The 8,552-nt window shown below is 39.3% G+C and overlaps 1 long non-coding RNA gene across 1 annotated transcript; it reads right to left on the reverse strand.

The window, feature by feature from the left end:
* Positions 1–888: 888 nt before the first annotated feature.
* Positions 889–6,398, reverse strand: LOC135274810 (uncharacterized). The gene is made up of 3 exons (XR_010342545.1): positions 6,316–6,398; positions 1,945–2,020; positions 889–1,707 (listed from the first exon to the last, which is right to left on the reverse strand). It is a non-coding gene; the product is annotated as an uncharacterized LOC135274810 (long non-coding RNA).
* Between the last annotated feature and the right edge of the window lie 2,154 nt (positions 6,399–8,552).

Genomic DNA, 8,552 nt, shown 5'->3' on the forward strand with positions numbered 1-8,552 from the left:
GTAGATAATAGACATCTATATCTAATGTGCTTATCCTAGCTGTTTTTACTTTTTGGTCTTCTCCTCTGAATTGCATAGACCTTACAAGAAGTTTATGGTCCACTGTCCCCAGGAAGAATGCTGCTTTCATTGATCAAGTACTTTTTAGCATCAAATTTTGTGCTAGAAGTTGGGGAGGCAAATGACACACAAATGCTGCCCTTGAGGAATCTAATATGCTAGCTTGGGGGACTGACTCTCAATTCCCATTACCCAAACATTTGGACTTAATACTGGTCCTTTAGAATGACTGCCCTTTCACATGTCCTCAGAGCTTGGTTCATCAGAACAGTCCTCATATTCTTCAAGCATGAGAGAGTAGGATTCATGTTTGGGATTTGTGTTAGGGGAAAGTGATGGTATTGTGAGTCAGAAGTTCTTAAAGTTAAATATATAACAAATTACCTAGATATCTAGAGCTTTATAAAACACACATTCCTAACCCCAGTTTGATCCTTCTGAATTAGATTTTCCATACATGAAGCCTATGGGATTCTGGTGAGGAGTAGAAGATAAACTGTACCTTAAGTGAGGTTTTTATCAGCCTCTTGGGATCAGGCAAAGATTAGGTGACTCCTTCTTGATCTATATTTGAATTTTAATCTGTTTAAAAACTGTATATAAAATACTTTAAAAGCTTAGACTGGGGAATCATGCATTGTCCAAGTGTGAGGTATATTTTCACATCAGCTTTTTGGTTTCTGTTATTACGCAGTCATACGTCCACGTTTTGCATAATAAATAGTGAAAGAATTTCCTCTGTCAATATATTGCCACAGGTATTTCTGACAGATGCATGCAGACAGAAGTGAAGTTTTTTTTTTGTTTTTTTTTTTTTTTACTGTATAAGCATATATAATCACATTACATATTTTTTTACAGAACCAATCTGATTGTATGTTAAACAAATATATGCAGTGCATGTTTAGTCAGAGGGTCTTAGGAATATATCCACAGACAACTGAAAAATTCTAGTTCATAAACAAGTTTTTACCACCAACTCCAGTGAAACATTTCAAAAGGATCCATGTGTGTTAAACACAAACTGTACCTTTCTTTGGAATTATCTTAACTTTACAGTCCATGTAGCCTCAGAAAGTTCATCTTTGGTCCATGGAAGCCTTGGGATATGTTTAAGGCATTACAGGTAGAGTGCCAGAGCCACCTGACCTTGCTGCTTTCCAACCCTCTTCCTTCCCCACCCTTCAGAGCAGTGAGTACCAACCTAGTAGACTGGCACAGGCAGCCTGAGCCACCCTCTAGCCTCTATGTGGTGTGCCTTGGCTGGAGAGGTTCTGGCTCACTCTGTCACATGTGATTCTGTGGTTTTGAACATCAGCTCTTTTTCCTTTTCCACTTTTTCCCTAGAGCTCCAGACTTTTTTGTGCAAAGAGCAGCCTCTCATATCACCCTGCATGAATCATCATAACCCCCTCAAATCAAAAGTGAAAAAGACACAGTGATTCAGTAATCTGTTTGCTAACAGTAATCTTTTTGTGGGTTTGTGTGTCTGTGTCCTTTGTTAAGTTCTGTTTTAAAAAAATACAGACTCCCAGACTGCTGGGGTGGGTGTGCTTGCAGTAACCTCTGTGTGATGCTCCAGAGAGGAAGGCTTCCCAGTGAAAACTCTAGACTCAGCGTTGTCTTCAACTCACATAGCCCATTACCCTGTGGAAAAAAAAAAAAAAAAAGAAAGAACAAAAAAAGGGAAAGAAAGAAAAAGAAAACTCTCTTTGGAGCACATTTTTTCTCATCATTAAAGTGAAGAATCAGAACCAGATTATCTTTAAAGTTCTCATTATTTTATCATTCTATGGCTCCTTCTAGTATGTTTGTCTTCTATACTTTTGATTAGCATCCAATATATTTTATTTATCATAATATTTTCCCTATATCTTTATTTACCTGAGTGAGGATGTCATATTTCCTCAGGGCTGGGTGGTTTCTGTTCACATCTTTGCAGACTGATTGCAAAATTATCCTGAAGTGAACACAAGCATTGACCAGCATTTATAAATCCCTGGCAGCACACCAAAGATGCTTAATGAAATAAAATGCATTATCTCATAGGCTTAGCTAATCTCAAAGTTATGGATCAGCTCTGGATGTGAGGACTTAATATGGAGGCAAGCTGTAGAGTGACAAATTAAAGCTGATAAGCTTGCTGATCTGCCTCATCCTCCAAATATTCATAAACTTTGAGCTGAGTCTCTCATGGGAAGCAGGGGTCCTTAGGCAGATATGCTACGTATTGCACTTGCTTGACAAACATGCATAAACATGAAACATAGGAAATACTAGGCACAGTTACCATCGCCTGTTGCCCAAAGTAAAATTAAGAAAAAAGCTGGGTTCAGAAATGTTTACTTTCATCTAATTATATAGTATGATCAAATTTGTCTCACTTAAGAACTAGCTAAGCAGTGGTCTCCAGCTTTTTTGGCACCAGGGACAAGTTTCATGGAAGACAATTTTTCCATGGATGGGAAGGATATGTTGGGGGTGGGGTGAGGGAGGGTTGCAGAGAATGGTTTTGGAAACTGCTCCACCTCAGATCGTCAGGTATTCTCATAGGCACACAACCAGGATCCCTCCCATGCAAAGGTCTCAATATAGGGTGCAAGCTCCTATGAAAATCTAACGCTGCTGCTGATCTTACAGAAGGTGAAGCTTAAGCAGTAATGCTGGCTGGCCACCACTCACTTCCTGCTGTGTGGCCTGGTTTATAACAGACCATGGAGGGTACCAGTCTGCCCTGGGGATTGGGGATCCCTCAGCTAAGGGACTGATAGGAACATTTTACAAGTAAAATTAATTAAACACAACACACACAAATACTTATTTTTTTAATGGTCCACAAGTGTCATCAGCTTGTTGATCCCAAATGTAAAAGAAAATCCTCAAATGTTTACAGAATTAAAGAAATGATTAGTATCTTTATTGAATTTTCACATGCTTTTATCATTCTTAGCTTAATCTGGTAAGAATGAGGTCATAGCAAATTCTTTGGGTAGTGAATTCTAGGTTTTCAGATTTGTAGTAAAATAAGGTACATAAAGTAGACAAAGAAATGAAAATGCATTTTAGTCTGATTCCTCTTTCCTCATTTACTTGAAATGCAAATATGTATCTATGAATAGTCAAATATAATTTCTCCTTTCCAACATTTCATAAGTATACATTATAATTTCAAAGCTTTGAATATTTAATAATGTTTTTTTTCAAAATGATAAATCAAGCATATAATCCTATTCTTGTTTTGTAGTGAATATCAAAGCCATTTACTGCAGAAATTAAATTGTTATTTATATCAAATGTAGGGTTAAACAATTCTCTCATTGGGGGAAAATATTCTGCTAAAAAAAGTGATAGTTCTATCAAGAACTGGATAAGCATTAGTAGAAAAAATACTCACCAGTGCCTCTCTGTTTCCTTAGCAGGACAGGTTAGGCTATACAGTATTGCAGAGAGACAGACATTGTCACGTAGCAGAGGTGCTAGGGACAGGGAATCCCTATAGGCAAGTACTGAAACTTCTCTAATGTACTTGAAGTTCGCAGATTCTCTGGTTACACTGGCTCCTACTAAATTTGATCAGTATGAGTTCATTCATGATTCTGTAACCACGTGAGCAGGAAGGGAAACAGGGCTCTGTACTGCCATCTTGCTTGGTTTTCATGTCTAGATTCAAGAATTCTTGAATGTGCATTGGACACAGATCACTCATGGATGCTTTACACAGCAAATGGTTATCTTCTTACAAATAATCAAGCATTGAGGATTGTGATATTTCTCTGGTTTTGTTTCTGAAATTTATATATAACTATTTTATCCTTTTTACTTGCTATTTTTGTGTGACTAAGTAGCAAAGACAATGTTGCAATTGCAAATCTAGGCTAGGATCCTTGGATAACTAGCTTCCAAATGGCCCCCACCTTCTGATGTTTATATATTTGTGTAGTACCCTTGTATATTGTTCCAAGAGATTCCAGATTAGTGTGACCAATAGAATGGCAGAGGTGATGGTACGTCACTTCCAAAACTAGGTTATAAAAGATTCCCTGTGACATGCTTCTGTTGCACTCTGAACTTTTCCTTCATAATGCTTAACGCGTGAAAGTAACATTCGGTATCTATTGTTTTTTTTTTTTGAGGTGGAGTCTTGCTCTGTCACCCAGGCTGGAATGCAGTGGTGCCATCTGCTTCCTGGGTTCAAGTAATTCTGCTTCAGCCTCTGGGGTAGCTGGGATTACAGGCGCATGCCATCATGCCCAGCTAAATTCTAAATTATATATTTTTAGTAGAGATGGGGTTTCACCATGTTGGCCAGGCTGGTCTTGAACTCCTGACCTTGTGATCCACCTGCCACAGCCTCCCAAAGTGCTGAGAATACTGGTGTGAGCCACCGCACCTGGCCCATTCTGTCTGTCTTCTAAGCTTGACATTAAGCTAATTAAGGACAGAAATCCTGCGTTTCTTATAAATTATGCATATCACAGCATCTGGCAGAAACTCATTGTTTAATAAATATTAGGAGAGTTAAGGGTGAGAAAAATAATGAATGAATTTAAATAGCCACCATTTTTAAGAAATCCAAAATGTTTTTATGCTTTTTACTAATCCTCTAGTTCAAGGGGTCCCCAATCCCCAGGCCATGGTGTCCGTCTGTGGCCTGTTAGACACCAGATGAGCAGCTGGAGAGCAAAGCTGAGCTCTGCTTCCTGTCAGATCGGCAGCAGCATTAGATTCTCATAAGAATGTGAACCCTATTGTGAACTGCACATGCAAGGGAACTTGGTTGTGCACTCCTTATGAGAATATAACTAATACCTGATGATCGGAGCTGGAACAGTTTCTGAAACCATCCTCCCCACCCTACACTGTCCATGGAAAAATTGTCTTCCACAAAACCAATTCCTGGTGCTAAAATAACTGGGGACTACTGCTCTAGTTCTCTTATAGATTACCCTGAAAGCACTATGTGGCAAAATTAGGACATTTTACAATAATTTACATGCTTATCTTCAAAGACCTATAATAAAAGATTCTCTTTTAATAACAAAATATGTAGTAATAAATAAATTCAAAATTCCCAAAGAAAAAAATCTTCTGTTTCTTAAAAATGATAAAACTGCATCTCTATTTTGTTGTTCTTTTTAAAAAAAAATTCTGTGACATATTTTAAAGCATTTTCATATTAATTTTTTAAAAATGTTGTCATTATACTGATCCTGGGAAGTCACTTGTTCTGTAAATGAGGAAGCGAATTCCTAGAGGGTAAGCAAATTTGCTTTGGGCTGCAAAGCTCTCTTTTGGTAGGACCAAGGCTAGAACCAAGAGAGCAATACTCATTACACATTCAGAACGCTTCCAACTGGTGCAAACTGCCTCAGCAACCTAATAACCAAACACTGAGGATCTAATTCCAAGATGTATGTCTCTCTCCTGTCTTTGAATCTCCTTAGCTTCTTCTCATTCTCTGTTTTGTGATATATTATTATTATTTTCTCTAGTAAAGCAACTTGCAGAAATCCATTTTTCCTCTTCTTCCTGAATTCTAAGCAGTTTGAGGGGGCAGATCAGGGCTTATCTGTGTTTATCTCTGCTCCAACCTATCATATAATTTCTTATGTAGATTAGATAACCAATAAATTATTGTTGAACTAAGTTGGAATAAATTTTATAAAGTTATCTGTAAAATTATTCAATACTTGATTATTTTTGATAGCAAAATAAAAGTACATTTGGAGTTACATTTGGTTTTATGTAATCAACAATATATAGATATTCTTTAATTGAATTCTGTAGTTAGGGCTTTTCCAAAAAGTATATGTACCATTTGAGGTTGCTTATTTTCTTGAGTTCCCCTGGACATTTTTATAGTAAGTAATTTGGCTAACATAACAGTAATGATTAATAATATCTAACATTATTCAGTGCTTATGGTTTAATCTGTGTAACACTAGAAAACAGGCAATATTAATTATGTTTATATTTCAAGTAATTTTCTCAAAATTATACAGCTAATAAATGAAAGAAGCAGGTTTCAATTCCAAATTGCTGAACCACAAGGCCCATATTTTTAATCTCAATAATTAAGAATAAATAACACCCATAGGACAGTTGCTCCTTAAAACTTCCACCTAAGGACTCAATGTATGAAAATACAGTTCTACATTAAATTAAATTAAATTAAATGTCTTTAGAGAAAGGATACAACATAATTATCTGAATCATATTCTGACAGAGACAGTTAATGAATTAAAAAATTCTTACCAAATTTTAAGGAAGATATTCACTTTGAAGAGTCATGTTTTTGTCATTTAGAACACATTTCTGCGAGAAGACAAAGATTTTCAAATGGCCATTGCCTTAAAAAGAAGGAAATTCACTGAAGAACAGCCAAGAGAGCCAAATAGAAACAGCTTTAGTCTGCGGCTCCCATTGAAGAATGAAAATAGCCAGTGAATTCTGCATCTTTAACTGAGGTACTCAGGTTCTCTCACTGGGACTGACTAGGTGATTGGTGTGCACTCACAGAGAGTGAGGAAAAGCAGCGTGGAGGGAGGTCCCATCTGGAAGCTGCAAGGAGCAAAAGGAGCTCCCTCCCCCAAGGTGGTTAGGGATTGTGCTACTCCACCCCAAAAACCATGCTTTTCCCATGGATCTCTGCAACCTATGGATAAGGAGGTCTCCCATGCCACGAGGGCCTTAGGTCCCAAGCACACAGCTGTGCAGACTCATAGTGTCTGCCCAGGTGGGTGGCTACTCAGGCACGCACTGAGACACAGGAGTTTTTGCATACTGTGGCTCTGGGAACTCTGGTGAGGCAGGAGAGCCATCCATTTCCATGGGATGGGGCTGAAGCCAGGGAGCCAAGCAGCCTTGCGCAGTAGTAGGCCCCACTCCCACAGAACCCCACAAACTAAAACCCACTGGCTTGGAATCCCTGCCGGCCAATGCAGCAGGCTGGAGACTGCCTAAGAAGACTGAATTCGGGGTCAGGGATGGGTAGCTGCCATCACTGTGGCTCCAGACAGCCATATTCTCCTGCTGCCAGTGCCAGCAAGACTGGGCAGTTTGGACCAGGAGGAATTCCCCACAGTGCAGCATAGAGGCTACGACAGTTCACGGCAAGACTTCTTTCAGTGGGACCCTGACCCATTTCTCCTCACTGGACAGGGCCTCCCTCCAGGATTCTCAGCATCTGCGGCTAAGGGTTTATGGTCAGAACTCTGATCTCTCTGAGAGGAACTCCTAGGAGGAAAGGCAGCCATGGTATCATGAATCAGCAGTCTTAGTCTTTTATGTCTGCCAGCTCTGGAAAGTCAGGGCAGCCCAGATGAGGGGATTACCCCTAGCACAGCACATCTGCTCTACCAAGAAGCAGCCAGCCTGCTTATTTAAGCAGGTGCCTGATCCTGTTCCTCCTGACTGGGTTAGACCTTCCACCAGGAGTCTCTAGACACCTCACACAGGAGTGTTCTGGCCGGCATCAGGTTGGTGCCCCTTTGGCACAGAGATCCTAGAGAAAGGATCAGGCTGTCATCTTTGCTGTGCTGCAGCCTCCACTGGTGATACTTTCAGGTGTAGGAGGGACCCAGGTGAATAAGGTCTTGAGTGGACCCCCAGCAAACGGCAGCAGCCCTATGGAAGATGGGCCTCACTGCTATGAAAAACAAACAGAAAGCAACAGCGACGTCAACAAAAAAGACCCCAAAGGTCAGCAGCCTCAAAAATCAGAAGTAGATAAACTCATGAAGATGAGAAAGAATCAACACAAAAACTCTAAAAACTCAAAAAGCCAGAGTACCTCTTTTCCTGAAAATTATCACAAAACCTCTCCAGCAAGGGCACAGAACTGGGCTGAGGCTGAGATGGCTGCATTGAGAAAAGTAGGCTTCAGAAGATGGGTGATAAAGAACTTCACTGAGCTACAAGAGTATGTTCTAGCCCATGCAAAGAAGCTTAGAACTATGAGAAAACATTACAGTAGCTGTTAACAAGAATAAAAAGTTTTGAGAGATATGCAAATGACCTGATGGAGCTGAAAAACACAACATGAGAATTTCACATTGCAAACATAAATATCAATAGCCAAATAGACCAAGTGGAAGAAAGTATATAAGAGCTTAAAGACTATCTTGCTGAAATGAGGCAGGCAGGCAAGATTAGAGAGAAAGAAATGAAAAAGAATGAACAAAACCTTTGATAACTATGGGATGATGTAAAAAGACCAAACTTATGACTGATGGGGATACCTAAAAGAGACAGGGAGAATAGAACCAAACTGGAAAACACACTTCAAGATATCATCCAGGAAAACTTCCCCAACCAAAAAAGACAGACTAACATTCAAATTCAGAAAATTCAGAGAACTCCAGTAAGATACTCCACAAGAAGATCAATCTCAAGACACATGATCATCAGATTCTCCAAGGTCAAAATGAAAGAAAAAATGTTAGGGGCAGCCAGAGAGAAAAACCAGGTGACCTATAAAGAGAAGCCCACCA

Source organism: Aotus nancymaae, unplaced genomic scaffold (genome assembly GCF_030222135.1).
Source record: "Aotus nancymaae isolate 86718 unplaced genomic scaffold, 86718_ANA_hifiasm-v0.15.2.pri h1tg000014l, whole genome shotgun sequence".
Classification (NCBI taxonomy): domain Eukaryota; kingdom Metazoa; phylum Chordata; class Mammalia; order Primates; family Aotidae; genus Aotus; species Aotus nancymaae.